This window comes from Miniopterus schreibersii (assembly GCF_964146895.1).
Source record: "Miniopterus schreibersii genome assembly, chromosome: 6".
NCBI classification, from domain to species: Eukaryota; Metazoa; Chordata; class Mammalia; order Chiroptera; family Miniopteridae; genus Miniopterus; species Miniopterus schreibersii.
In genome coordinates, this window is record NC_138107.1 from 37,436,617 (window position 1) to 37,452,932 (window position 16,316).

Here is a 16,316-nt window from a genome sequence, read left to right on the forward strand (position 1 = left end):
CTCATAACCAATCAGGATGCTCTGAGCCATCTCTCAGCGAGTCAATCAGGATAATCTAAGCCTTTCAAGAATGAAGTCATGAAATAGACTCTAAAGACAGTGTCCCCTCAACTTGAATGTGCACAGGAATCACCTGGCCATTTTGTTAAAATGCAGATTCTTTGTCTAACCTTCTTGGAGAGGATTCTACAGTTGTTGCTACACAGACCACACTTTGATATATCTCTAGAGATGTGATTTTTTTTGGAAAAAATGTATTTGGATTATCTTGACTGAGAGTAGGGGCAAGGGTGGGAGGGAGCCTGTTTCAGAGCTTTCCTTTGGCCTTCCCTACTCTGTTAATTCTTACCCCTCAGGACAAGGAACTGATGGAGGCATTCTGCCAACTATCAAGTGTATGCATTCCAATTGTAGATGTATGTGGGGACTGGAAAAATAACTACCAGATGGATGTGGGGACCCAGTGAACTGGAGCTGGCCCAGGATTCCATTTTTAATCCAATCCACATATGCTTCTCTCTCTAAGAGAGAGTCTTGGTAATATTTTGGATCTCAGAGTATCAACCTCAACCTAAGCCTCATGTCCTCAAAATATCTGAGTACTATTCCCCTTCCTTGTATAAATGGTGCTTTAGGGGGCTTATGATATACACCTGTTTTGGTATTACAAGATGCTTCCTCATGAGGATCCAGTTTTTCCTTCAATAAGTGACTCAGGGCCTAAAAATAAGATAAGGTCCAAGAGTTGCACAAGGGTATCAATGCTTTATTGGGGTGACTATCCAATAAATGTTTGCTTTCTTTTGGCATATAAATTTCATAAACGGAACAATACTCTTATTGGCTGCCCATATATCTGGCACCTAGAAATATCATGTTCTATAATATCTCCATAGTTCTCTGTAACCCAGCTCCCCCTGGCTGCCCTTCAGATCTCTCTGCCAATTATGATGATTATACCTACACTGCTTCTAAAGTTTATGTTCTGCCATCTTATCAGGAACCCATCATCTATTATTATTCTGAAACCCGTCATCTCCGTTGCTATCTGGAAACCCAATTCTGTAATATCATCTCCTATGTCACCCCTACCAATAAGAGACATTCATCATTGAACCATTCAGAAGTGCTTCAGCCTGGTAACCTCCCTTCCCCATTAAAATATCTCTTATCAGTTTGGTAGGTGGAGTTTCCTCCAGGTTCTCCCACAGTGAGTCAGGGTTTTCCAGCCTTACATGGTGTACTTTCTCCAGCATGCCCACCTCTCTTCCAACCACTCGATCTCCTGCTCCACTGTCTGAAACAGTAGTTTTAGCATCCTTAATTTATTTATTGAGGGTGGTCACTTTTTCAAGCTTCCAAGAATGTTAGCATGTTAGCACTGTTTCCTAAAGTCCTCAACAGGGTAGCAAATCTTACTTCTCCCAAATTGATTAACTCTCTCTTATCCAAAATCATTTCACCACCCCACTTTGATTCAGCAGCCTCATATCCAGTCCCGTACATACTCTCCAGGCTCCTACTGGTACACATTGGCTAGCCTTGTGGCATTCTCTATTTAGTGCCAGCATGTCTCAGACAGAGTAGTGTTGTAACTTAACTCTAGTTATTTTTCTGACAGATAATAGGAAAGGTGAGGGTAAATACTGAAAGGATGTGTGTTGTCTTGTGAGCCAGAGGCCCCTGCATTGTCTTAAAGCAGGGGAGAAATGCTAGACTTTAACAGAAAAAGGGGGCTACTTCTAGAGGTCCAGTGTCCAAAGGGAAGCTAGAGATCAAGATTTCCAAGTACATTGACACAGATGTCTCTACTCCAAGTCTCAGGGTCAAACACCTTTGCAAATAAGGTTCTGAGCATAGCATTCTTTCCAGGTTTAAGGATTCAGCACTCTGGAGTTTTTCTGCCCTTATGATTAGGTAGGTCCTGAGCCTTATCCTAAGACTCTATTTATAATGCTGTTTAAGAGACCCTCTTGCTTTCACCTATCACCTTAAATTGGTGATTCATCACCTTGTGCCTTTCAGTCTTTTTTTCCAGTAGCATCCAGCAAAAATGGGGAGATTTCATAGTCTCTCTACTTACTACTGTTTTAAACTTTTTTAAATTTTCTAATTAAAAAAATTCCTTCATGTGTTGAAATAGGTACTTAAATTCTGTAATAATATAATTGAGGTTGTTTCCACTTTTCCTCATTATAAATAACTCAGTTAAGCAAATTGTACTTCATTCTTCCCATCTACTCTGTTGAGTTAAATTACTAGAAGAAGAACTTTGCGGTCAAAAGGCATATGCCTTCAAAGCTTTTGGTATATATTATCAAACATGTTCCAAAAAGGTTAGACAAGTTTACATTCCCACTAACAGTGAATGAGAGCACCTGTGTCCCAGCTTTTGTAATATTGCTCATGATAATTTGTTCTAAATGGCAAGATAAAAGGGCATTTCCTTTTTGAGTCTAACTATTTTGAGTTTTTAATATGCTAATGGTTATATACGTTTTTATTTTGTAAGTGGCCTATCTAAAGTCTTCAGAAAGGTCAACAACAGTGCTCAGAAGAACAAGGAAGGTCATCTGGTGCAGTGTTTGCAAGTTGTTCTCTGCAAACAGTCCCTTGCTTTTGTAGTAAACTTTAGGGGCTGGAAGAAGGGAAGAGGAGCCAAACTGTGGAGGAGGGGAAGGTAAGCAGCTCTATGGTGTCCCACACAAACACAGACTCACATTTTGTTTCAAAAAGAGTAACCACATTGATTTTTGTTTTGTTTAATTGGCTTCTCCTTAAGATTTTATTTTAAGTAAAGGGTCAAGTAAAGTCACTTTGAAAACCATTGCTTCTTGCCCAACCTCCCAGGGCTTTAGAGGAGAAGGAAACCAAATCTCAGAAATGTTAAAGGCCTCTGGGCAGTCAAGTGAACACCTGCACCTCAGGCTGCTGCCATCAAAGCAGGTGATCACCTACACTCGACTGTCTTAGATGTTTTCCTTTTCTGATTACCCAGCCAGAAAATAGTTCAAGGTGATTCAAGTGTAAAAAGTACAAAAATGTTCCCCTTAAAACCAGTTACTTCCTTTGAAGAGTGGGTAAGACTGCTTTGATGAGCCCTTTACCACTAGTCACCTCCTGTAGCTGTCCTTCCCACTTCCCATTCTTTTTTTTTTTTTTTTTGTCCTTCCCATTCTGTGGCTCTCCAGTTGCAAAGCAGCCTCATCATTAGGATTTCTATAAACACATTATTTTAAATGGAAAATCAAAGATTAAGCAAATTGCCTCAGTCTTCTACCTATTGTATACTGGGATTCACATTTCCCTTATCTTTCTAGGTATCTAATTGATAATGCTTTCTAAACAGCGATTAGCACATAATTTACCAAATCATAATTTAGTGATTCACCTTGGATTTGAGAAACATCATCTTAGTTATTCAATCCTTGGGCCTTACCAGGGTTGAAGATACATTTCTATTTCAGGTTTACCATATTTTTAGCAATTGTTTTTAGTTCATGTACTTTTGCCCTAAAGCGGTTTTAAGAGAGTACAATTTTAAAACATCAAAAAGGAATAATGATAAATATTTTACTTGAACTTTAGGACTACCAACATGTTTTGCATTCTAAAAATAATCTTAATTATTTCCTGTTCTCTACTTTTCCAATTGTTAACTCTTTATCTTCTTATTCAATATTTGATATCCAATGATCTATACTTACCATTTATTTTGTACCTCAGTGTGCTAAGAAACGTATCTGCATCACCTCATTTAATCTTCACAGTAACAAATATTTAGGTGGGTTAAGGACTACTGTTATCTCTAGTTCATAGATGCAAAAATGAAGTCTTAAAGAGGTTAAGTGTCAAATCAGGCTATAAATCATGGTTCATTTGTTTCTGAAATTCAAGCTTTTAGCCAGTACATTTTATGCTCCCATGGTACAGAAAAAAAATCTGCAATAATTTGGGTGGTTCCTTTGATTGAGCTTTAATTTCTATGGTCTCTCCAAACACTCTAAGTCATATTTTAAATTATAGATATTTTATTAGACATTTAGTGAAATATGCTTTATATTCAGAGCTGAATCTGCCAAGACTCAGCATTCTGAAGACATCCTATTACAGACAGAAACACTAAATTATCATCAAACCCTTTAATACTTAGTAATTCCCTTATATATTAAAAGTGCAAAATCATAATGGCTTGGTTTATAAAATTATAAACCTCTTGAGGGCAGGGCTTTATCTAGCAAAAAGTATAATATGTATTGCTAAATGTGAGCCTAAACCTTGAATTCAGAAAGAGCAGGGACCAGTCTGCTAGATTTGACTCCTTTCAGAAACCATACCCTTTAACTTTCTAATTCTGATCATGGTTAGAATTTTAGTTGTTGTTTGTGAAGTGATAGAAATGATAAGAATTATATGATTGAATCAATCTAAAGATAACCTAGTACATCTCTATTAGCATATGTATTATATCAGTACTGCAGATAAATTTGAAAAACCATTAAATAATGAGGGTTCGTTTTGGCTCAATAACTATGTTTTGAATATACTTAAAATCTAAAAAGAACGAGTGAGGGATGTCGACAAGGTTGTTACCATCCCTTAAGGGTAATAAAAATGATCTAGAATTCACTTTCATATTTTATATCTGACAACACTGAGAACTGAAACTATGAAGTATTCTACTTGTCTTACATTTTTATATAATTGACAAAGAATTTGTAATTCTCTTCAAATGTATCCCACTGACAAAATTTTTGTAAGATGACGTATAGGTTTCTTTGTATATCAGTTTGGAAAATAAACCCTATGGGGCTAAACAAATTCACTTCAAGTCAACACAGAACATAAATCAGGTCACAGAAAGTAACTGAGATTATATTTCACTATCACATTAAAATCCATTAGCCTATTGTTATGTTAGTTGTTGTTTTCAATACTGGCTTTGTATCACTTGTTACTATCCTGCTTCTGATTAGCATGGTTTCTTCTGTGTCTTAGTTTCAATTTGTGAGAGATGGATCTAATTAACCCAGCTCACCTTTTGAGGTCAGAGCATAGGTCTCCTATGGCAAATGTGACTTACACTGATATCATACCACATGACCAGCAGGGTTGTTGAGACTTCCATGGAAGAGTTGAGGACCCAGAACTGTTCTTGTAGCCAACACAACAGCCCTGGATCCAGATATCTTAAGGTCTAGTGTCTGCTTATTCTTAGAATATTTTTAAAAAGTTTATCTTTATTTTTGAAAGTATTACAGATATCCCCTTTTTTCCCCCACTGATCCCCTACAACTGGCATCTGTACCCCCTACCCCCAGGCTTTCTCCATGCTATTGCCTGTGTCCAAGGGTTATGCTTATATACGTATAAGTTCTTAGGTTAATCTCTTCCTACCCACCCACCCCCACCTTCCCTCTGAGATCCCTCAGTCTGTTCCATGCTTCTATGTCTCTGGATCTATTTTGTTCATCAGTTTATTTTGTTCATTATATGCCACATATGAGTAAGATCATGTGGTATTTTTCTTTCTCTGACTGGCTTATTTCACTTAGCATAATACTCTCCAGGTCCATCCATGCTATCCCAAAGGATAAGAGATCCTTCTTTTTTCCTTTTTTCTTTTTTTATAGCTGCATAGTATTCCATGGTGTAAATGTCCCACAGCTTTTTTATCCACTCATCTACTGATGGGCACTCGGGCTGTTTCCAGATCTAGGCTGTTGTAAATTATGCTGCTATGAACACAGGGGTGCATACATTTTTTCTGATTGGTGCTTTGGGTTTCTTAGGATATATTCCTAGAAGAGGGATCAATGGGTAAAATGGCAGTTCCATATTTAATTTTTTTGAGGAAACTCCATACTGTTTTCCATAGTGGCCGCACCAGTCTGCATTCCCACCAGCAGTGTACCAGGGTTCCCTTTCTCCACACCCTCGCCAGCACTTGTCATTCGTTGACTTGTTGATGGCAGCTATTCTGATAGATATGAGGTGATATCTCATTGTTGTTTTAATTTGCATCTCTCTGATGATTAGTGACTTTGAGCATTTTTTCATATGTCTCTTGGTCATCTGTATGTCCTCTTTGGAGAAGTGTCTGTCTTCTTTTTGTTAAGTTGTATGAGTTTCTTATATATTTTAGAAATTAATCCCTTATCAGATGTATCATTGGCAAATATGTTCTCCCATAGATTGGGCTCCCTTTTTGCTTTGTTGATGGTTTCTTTTCTGAAATTTCACTGGAAACTTATAATAAAGCTCAAATTTTCTTTGAGCTAGCTTGAGAAGGTTTTATATATATATATAAACAAAGAACCTATTCTAGAATATAGCCTAACAACCTTCTCAAAAATTTTCATTTCCACTTTTTATATCTTAAAATATATAGTTCTCCTGTTACACATTACTCTATCTTGAAAAAAATTGTCTTTTTTAAAGAGAAAGTTAAAAATTAAAATAAAATATGCTACACTTCCATGAAAATATGCAGCAAAGCCAACACCCAGGAAACAAACAAATGAGGGCATTTATGAGAATTAGGAAGTCAAAAAGAGGGAGGGAGGGAAGAAAGGAGAACAATTTTTTTCTTTGTTTTGCCTTTTAGATGGGAAAGTTGCTCTAAAGTGAAATACAATATGACAGGTAAGTGGGAATCTCTGAAGCTAGACTGATCAGTTCAAAATGTGGCTTTGCTCAATTTAACTGGATGGCCTAAGGACCTAATTTCTCTGTGCCTCAGTTTCTTGTCCTTAAATTTGGTAGAATAACTTAGTTTTTAACTAGTTATCTTAAGTTCTATAAAAATAGACTAAAATCTCTTTATATAATCATAATAACTAAACAAATATATAGCTCTAATGAGCATTTATTTTTTCCTTCTGTTTATTATATACTTTTGGACAAAGATAGGACAATAACCTTAGATACCTTTGTGATCTGGCTAGGGATTCTGAGGGCAAGAAGACTCTCTCAGTTGTCCGAGTTTTGACCCTCTACAGCCCATTTCAGGGACCCACAGCAGTCCTAGACCATAACACAGGTGTCCTTTCTCCATCAGAAAATAATATAAACTCAAATTCTTTATTTCCTTTCCACTGAGGTACAGCCCCTTAAGTGTCCAATATGCTGCAGAACTGAATAGTATCTGGACAAAAAGTGTGTGCAACTAGCCATAACAGGTGGCAACCAGACCTGTGTCTTTAGGTCTCCTTTTGGATGGTGCTACAAATCTATATTCTAGATTTCTCTAGATTCTTGACCCTAGTTTTCAAATCTTGTTACCTAATTTGGGTTCTGTGCTCTAAATTCTTGCCTAAGAACCTCACCTCCTCAGTTGGTAAATATGTGACTCTTGGTTCTTTCTTGGCTGCTTAGGTTCAATCCTATTACTTTAATGACCTAAGGGAGGTACTTAGTGTAGTCCAACTTAAGACTGGTTTCAAACATCCAGAGTTTACTGTTTGGATTTCAGCTATTTCCCTGTCAGCTATGTTTCCTTGCCTAACCTTTAAATCAAGTTTATTTGGTCCTGGGCTCTTGGTTCTTGCTGCCCACAGTCCTGGTATTATCGTACCCAACATTTGCCTCTTTGAAAACAACAAATTAGGTGGGTAACTGGGCAGGGGCATGTATGTATGTTGAATGTTTAATTAAAACTATGATATAAAGATAACTAGCCCCATCTTACAAATGAGAAAATTGAGGCTCAAAAATCATATATAACTTGCTAGAAAAAGCATATAGTTAGTGCACAGTGGGATTTCTGGCTCCTCCTCACCACTGAACATAGCATCTATGACACACCATTAGTAGTTAGATGTTTGCCTTCATCCTTGGCTTGCTTTCCTTCACTTCTTTGTGGAGAGAACTGCCCATGTGTGCTTTTTTTTGTGTTTTTTTTTCTAAATAAATCTTGGCTATTAAAATGAATCAGAGTTTCCTGGAACCCAACATTCACAGGGACCTGTATTATTCAGATTCTTCCTGAACTTTTTGACTTTTAGTTGAGCCAGAAGGGAAAACAGCGTAATGGTTAATACACAGGCTTGGGGCTAGAAAAATGTGGACTCAAGTTGTGGCATCAGCACTAACCAGTGAGTAACTTGAGTCTAATTACTTAACATCTGTGTATGAGTTTGTGCATGTAAAAATTTTAACAGGACCCTAGAAATGCTGAAAAGAAAGTGTTCAGTAAACACTAAGCAGTGTTGTACTACTATTTCATGATTATTAACCATTAGCATAATGCTATTCCAGTGCACCCTCCCAATTCTGTGTTCTGAATTGAGGTCAAGCAGAGAGTAGGTCAAGTGAAAGTTAAGTAAAAGTTAAGTAAATGGCATAAAAACCAAAGGCTTGAAATAATAGTTCCCTCTTCTTCGGCAACTGTTCTGAACTGCCTGTCAAGAGAAGAAACATATGGGAATGAAAGTTTCAAAGCTTAGAAAAGAAGAATAGATGGTCACACTCCAGTTCTTTTCTAAGAATTCAATTGATCTATTACAGTAAGTAATGGCTTTGAAACTAGGGGAAAAGAATGGTTAGTGGAGTTTTAATATAGAGGTTACATGGAATCAGATTAATCAATGGGAGCTGAACCAGAATTTACTAATGAAATACAGAACCTTTCCCCCTGCATCCCTGATCCAAACCTGGCTGGGTTGTCATTATGTTTCATACCACAATAACTTAAACCACAGCGCCGGGGGCACTTTGCTCTCCATGATTTTCCGGTAGACTCGAGTCCAAAAATACTTGTAAAAAATTGAGTGCATTTCCTTGTAATGGTTAACTGAGTAACTCCAAATGAGCTTCTTGAAGTGCTTTAGCTCTGTATTTGTTCATCTATAAAACTAGTCCCTTTCTTATATTGAGTGTCTGCATCTTCACCAGTGAATGGTGAGTGTAAAAATCTGATAAACAATTTTAAGTGCAAGTCAGTTGACCTGCGGTCCCATCATCCCCGTGTTATGTGATCCGAAGCAGATCTTTTAGTGTCTCTGGCCTCCTTTTTCTCTTCCATAAAACAAGCATCTTAATGGTATAATTTGTATGGTTTTGCCATTAACAAATAACTCTCCCATGCATTATCTCAGTTCATATAACAGCCCCCTCTTCGCCTACTTCTTTAGGTTGCTGTGGAGATAAAACAAGTTAATAGGTATGAAAAGCTTTACAAAATTAAAGAGGCCAGTCAAATGCATGCAGAAATAATGGTTTCATGATATAATTAGAAAATACTACAGAGAGAAACCATGTTTCTATTGTTTAAGCAGGCACTGTTCTGAATCATTAACACAAGCCTACACTGGATTTTTTTAGCTAGTGAGCATTTAATTTGTGTTGCTGAGTTCATAAACCAGCCAGTGCTTCCTAACACAGAGGGCAGGGCCACCAAGGGGAGAGCCAAGTGCAGCCTCTGATTGGCTCAACTGAACCAGGGCAGTTGGTAGCTGTTATTCCAAGAAACCCACACAATGTAGAACTGCTTTTCCTTTAACACTTCCCACTGGTGCAGTAAATAGTAACTTTTTGCCAACCATTCATAAGCCACTATGCCACACACATCTGAAGTACCTATTTTCAGATATTCTAAGAAATACGCAATCTTAAAGACAGTTCTACATTTTTTTAGTTCTCACTTTTCTCTGTAAGCTCATAATTTAAAAGCATTTACATAATGAGAAAGGCATTGAAAAGCACATAATTATGAGAAGTTTTTGAAAAAAATCTATGGCATAAAAATACAGTTTGAAAAGTCCTAGACTCAGGAAAGCAGCAATCTATTTTTGCTCTAATTTAAAAACTTGCGGATCTAAAAAAATATATTTTAAACACACCATGAAGCAGTTTTAAGTAGTCAGTGACAATTTTGGCAGGCATTAAGTGAGTTACTGGAATACCTTCTATTTATTGTCATTTTAAGTATCTTTTAAAATTCTGAATGCAAATTGTTAGAGTGAAGAAATATATAGATAAGATTATTAAATTAGACAACTGCCATGCTCCATTTAAAAAAATAAATGACTGTATTTTCAAAATTTAATGATAATGTATAATATATGTCATATAATAGTTTAAAAATTTTAATTTGGCACTTCACAGGCACCAGAATATCACTGGTGAAAACTTATAAACTCTACTTTCAGCTCCTAAGAGCTTTAAGTGGAACTATTCAATTGGTAAGTAGGAATTTGTTGAAGACTTTTAAAAATGTTTGTTAAAACCCCTCTGTTACTTTTACTGTGTGTGTAATATAGAGCTATAACAGGAAGAATATGTGAAAAAAATGTTCTGCAGGAAAAGCAAGTAAGTGATCGACCTCCCTGCTTCGCCCCTGTTTCATGGGTAGGACCAGACCACATAGAACTACTTTTCTGAAAGCTGCCAGTAATAGACACCTTCATGTTTAGAATCACAAGGTCTATTATACACCTCTAAGAGAAATAGATCCATTTTAATCTGAGGATTATGCTAAAGTTTATAAAATAGGGGTACTCTTACAAGTACACAATAGACTTAAGTATTACAGAACTCTTCATTCACTTATTTGTGACCTGGGAAATTTGTATTTTTCTTTCTTGATTTTCAAAAGAAAAAAAAATAAAACACTCTTTAAAAGTTAAGCAACACAGCCCAGCCGGGTGTGGCTCAGTGGTGGGGTGTTGACCTACAATCCAGGAGATCGGGGTTCGATTCCTGATCAGGGCACATGCCCGGGTTGCAGGCTGGATCCCCAGTCGGGGGTGTGCAGGAGGCAGCTGATGAATGACTCTCTCATCATTGATGCTTCTATCTTTCTCTCTCTCTCCCTCTCCTTTCCTCTCTCTGAAATCAATAAAGATATATCTTTAAAAAAAAGTTAAGCAACACAGATTAGTAGAAAAAGTCTGTTTTTTATATGAGAAAGAGAATAAAGCACGTTTGGAGATAATGCTAAGATTAATTCTTAGAAATTAATAAAAGCTGATTTTTAACCTTTTAGTTACTGTATTCTAAAATGAGTAGGAGACAAAGAGTATGGATCTTTAATGATAAATTCATGATTCTTTAAGGAAACAAATATTCTTTTCTTAATTTAGATACTTTTTCTGAGTATCTTAACTACTACATAACTTCAACTAACATCTTATACTCAACTCAAACTAGTTTTCTCATTTCAAGACTCACTTATCAAACTCTTCCTGTTAGTAGTGCCAAGGTGTCTAAAATTTATCATCAATGCCTCAAAATCCTTATCTCCATAAATGTAACCTCCTTCTACCCAAACCGGAAATCTTGGAGTTAACCCATACTCCTCTCTTCCCACTTCTGGCCATACCCAATAAAGTCATGTTGATTTAGATCTCTCAAAACTATCCTATGTTTAGGTTTGAAATTTCCCTTTCTTAAAACATGCAATAGCCTTATAAACTTCCAGAGGAAGTACCATGTGAAGCTGAGCACAACAATGACTAGCAGCCAGTCAGATGGAAGGATTTTGAGGAAACATTCTGAGGATGTCTCTCACTGAAAGAATACCTATTAGGTCTTTCTAAGCTATCAAAGACAGCATCTTCTATTAAACAACTGATAATGGTTCTGCCTAGGTGGAGCCAGGAGATCAAGGATGTATTGAGGAAAGTACATAAATCTCAAAGATCAGAAACATAATTTTTTTTCACTGCTGAATCTCCAATGTCTAGAACAGTACTTGGCACTTAGTGGGCATTCAGTACATATTTGTTATATTAATAAAGAAGTAAACAAAACTAAAGAGCTAAAAAACTCTAAAAGGTCTTGAAGGCTTAGTTAACATTTAAATATTCTTCAATGGGAAGCCATTAAAAGGTTTTAAGCTGCAGAGTGACATAACCATATCTACATTTTAGAAATATCATTCTGGCTACTGTATGGAGAAAAGATAGAGGGAGGAAGCAAGGTTCCATGGAAGGAGGTTAATTAAGAGGACATTTTTTACTAATCAAAGAAAGAGATGATAGAAGATTGAACTAGTAAGCTAAAATGAGGATGAGTTTAAGTAGATATCTGAGAGATGTAGAGGAGATTGATCCCTAGGATTTAGAGACTAATGAATAGAAGATGGGTGGTAGAAGAGGGGGAGGATGATTTACAGCTTTGGCAACTAGCTGCAAGGTCAGCTGGAATATGGAACATGAAAGAAGAAAGAGGTTTGTTTGTTTTTTAATTTGTTTTGTTTTTCAAGCTATGCATTACTATGTTAGACTAGAGAGTGTTGAGTGTGATATGTCAAAAAGACACACCCAGAAGGCAGATGAATGTATGGGTCTACCATTCAAGAAAGCAATATCAGACACAGATGTAGGTTTAAGAGTTAGTCTTAAAGCTGGAAACAAAAGAGCGAAGGAAACTCCAGAGAGGAGATGGAATTTAAAAAGAGGAGTCCATAAACTTAAATAGGAACATCCAGAGAAGCAGAATTTTTAAAAGGAGAGCTATGTGCTATGAAAGTAGCAGCAGAAAGTATTACAATAAGAGGCACATTCAGCAAAGGATATTTTTTAAATGGCTATCTGTCGATTTTGCAACAAGTAGGTTGTCTATAATCTTGGTGAGAGTAGTTTCCATAAAGCCCTTCATGTGGAAACCAGAGAACAGTAAACTGAAAAGCAAGTGGGAGGTGAGAAAGTGAGGAAATAGATATGAACAACTCCTTCAAAAAGTCTCCCTATGAAGGAGAAGAGAGATAGAGCAGATAGAGCTAGAAGAGAATGTCAGATTAAGGAAGAGCTTTAGATTTTGTTTTAAATATAATAAACACTTAAATATGTTAAAATAATGGTTCTAAGGAACCAGTAGATAGTCAACAGATAAAGATTTAGGAGAGAAAAGAGGAAGTAGATAAAGATCTCTGACCAGTCACCATGGATTGAGATATAAAACCCAGGAGAAACAGAGATGCTCTCCCCTTTGTAACAAGAAAGAAAAAGGAAAGACAGAGTGGATGCAGGAAAGGTAGAAGATGGTTTCTTTATTTCCTTGTGAATTCTTACACTCAGGTTGGGGGTTGAGGCAAGAAAGGAGAAGGTTTGAAGAAAGTAAGAAACGTTTGAAATTGCTGTTGTGGGAATGGGAGAGGAGGTGAGATGGAACCTTTGAAAGCACCTCTTGGCACTGCAACCACATTGAGATTGAGACCATGAATTTAATAAGACAAATTTGGATATTGTGTAATTTTTATTCCAGTAGTACTTAGCATGAACATAGACAAGGGGAAGGCATCCAGATAGGCTTATCTAGGGTTGTGATTTTTCCAGGTAGGTTGTGACAGAAGGAAAGCAGGGCAAGAATGCTGAAGATGATGACAGTAGGAATAGAGCTTCAGACTCCAAAGAAAGTACCAGGAAATTTGTTTTTTAAGGGACAAATGACAAACGGGTTTTGGGAGCTTACATAATAGCCACTGTACCAGGCTTCAACATACATTCTTTCATTTGTGATCTACAACAAAACTATTCTGTGGGCTGTAATATTATTTCCATTTTACAAAGTAAAAAGTTGAAAATCCCCTAGTCATACTAGTGGAACCCAGTGGAACGAGGACCCAATCCAAATAAAAACTAAGGTCTAGCTGACCCCAAGGACCAGATACTAAACATATGCTTCAATGAAAGTAGTGAATGGAAAACCTTTTCCTTGTAAAATTTTATCTTTATAAAATGAACAAACAATTTGAGAATACAGTGAAGAATTAGAATGACTAAAATGCATAGGTTGAGATTGAGGACATTATTAATTCCAAATGGGATATTATCAAGCATAATATTTGACAGCTGTGTAAAAGCTTAGAGGATCCAAAGAAGTTTCATAAATTTTATCTCAATAATCAAAATAATTGTATGAAGTAGACATTTTATCATTTCTATTCCATGGGTTCCAAGAAGCTTAGTGATTTATACAGCTTACTAACCAGTGAATTGGGCCTTTTCATTTGTGTTTATGAAAGCCCCTGGAAAACTTAGAACTATTCCAGATATGTTATTAGCAAGTTTATGCTTGATATATGAGTTTGATACACTTAAAAGGTAGAGTAACTCTTGATATTTTTTTGTTATTTCAATTTTAAGACTATCAGAAAACACATTCAGCATTAGATTCAATTTTTTTTTTTTTTTTAACTTTTAGAGAGGAAAATCTACTTACTTCACATAAATCAGATGGGGTTGACATTGGAAAATAGTCCAACATCTCTCCCATGTGCAGATTTGGCTACTCTTCATTCTCTTTCTGTGTAGAGGTCACAACTTCAGATTCTTACAGATTGTTTTCATTCTGAAAGCATCTGACATAAGCTTTATTTACTCCACTCAGACTCAGAATACTCCCACTGTCTTTTTATTGAGCAAATTAAAAAATATGGAAGTAAATAGAGAAAAAGAAATATATAAATGCAGGTCAATGAAAAGAATAAAATATAAAATATAAATGAGAAAAGGAGCTAGAAGGAAAAACAAGAGAGCTGCCTGACTTACCATGCTAATCCTTCCACCACATACTTTGGCATTATTCATGATTAGTTCTTACCCTACTCCCTTCCTCTTAAAGGAACATTTCTGGCTTTACTAAGCCAATAGGCCTGGGTAGATTATTATAATCCTCTATACCATTCCTTAGAGCTGAGACACTTTGGACATATATTCTCTCAATGTCACTTAAGCGGTTTAAATAGGTATTAAAATGGCAACTGATTTTTATTAATTAAATTTATAAGATCAATATGATCTGAAAGAATCCCAATATTAGTATGTTGTTTTGAAACAAATTTGTTGTTAAGTTTTGGTAAAAAGCAAAGACAGAGCATCTAAGAAAAATATTTTGTGATAAGTAATTAATTTCTTGGTACTCAAATGAGAAACAGAAATTATGGCAAATGAGAAGGTTAAGAACTTGACAATGATAAAGATAGAAATCTATATTGTTAAAAAATCTAGTATCCTGCCAATTCCTGGATTGCATCTACATAATTTGGGGATATGATTGTAGTCTTGATTTAAATAGGAAAGGCTATTGGTGCCTACACATTCTAAGACAGTGTCTATTAGTAGTTGATTAAAAAGAAGAAAAAAGAATCATTATCTACCAACCCAAAGATCCAGAAACTTTTCAAGGAGAAAAAGGTTAGGAAAAGTGTATTGATGTGGCATATCTCATTTTTCTTTTTCATTATTTAAACAAAATTTTTGAAACTTCCATCCCTTCAAGTCATCTAAAGGATCATTCAATCAATAATTATATATTGTGTCAGGCTCAGTAGTAGATGAATAAAACAAAATTTCTGCACTGAAGGAACTATTTTCGTGGAACATGAGCAGACTTATTGGTATAACCATGAGATAAGTACCAATCAAAGAACAGAACAAGGCAAAGAAAATAATAGCAAAACCTTCATAAAGGAGATAGACTTTGAACTGAGTCTTAAATGGTGGGTATTTACTCAGAAATAAGAGAGGAGAAAAGTCATTCACTTCACAGAGAATGGACAGAGAACAGAAAATTCATTAGGAAAGACTTTAAAGATTCTAGCAATTTTATTGGGCCAGAGTACAAACTGCTGAGAGGAAGATGATCCTGGAAAGGGAAGGTAAGGGTCCAACAAGAAAGGCCTCCTATGAGGTAACAAGGAGATTGGACTCCAACCAATAGTTAATGGAGATAGATGCTTTTGATTGGCTTTTAAGATCCTCTAGTAAACTTCTAGAAGATAGACTGAAGGTGAACAAGGATGGAAGCAGAAATAATAAGAAATTTCAGAAGGCAACTAATGATGGAGTCCTGAAAGAAAGATGTGGAAGTGTGTTTGAAATGTATAGAACAAATATGATGAATATTAAAGAGGCAGAAATATTGGGCTTGGTTATTGATGGGTTTGGGGGATAAGGGCAAGATTAAGGAATCTAGAATGACTCCAAGGTTTCTGACCTGGGCTGCTTGTTAGAGGGTGATGTTAATCAATGAGAAGGAGGAATAAATTTATGAATGTTTTTGGAAAGAAGGTGGAAGTTATGTAGGTTAGACTTAGGACATTCTGAGTTTGAGTTGCTAATAAGATCAAAGTATAAATGCCCAATAAGCACTCAGATGTAAATTGAAAATAAGAGGGATTCAGGCGAGAGAGAGAAATTAGAGTTATATGCAAGAAGATGGCTGTTGAACCTACAGTTGTTTATGGAGTCCAGTAAGAGTGTGAATTGGGGGCTAAGGCTGAAAACTTTGAGAAAAAAGAAAGTAGTTTAGTTAAAAAAAAAAAGAAAGAAAAATCTAAGTTTTAGAGGAGAAGGGAGAGATTTGGTTCT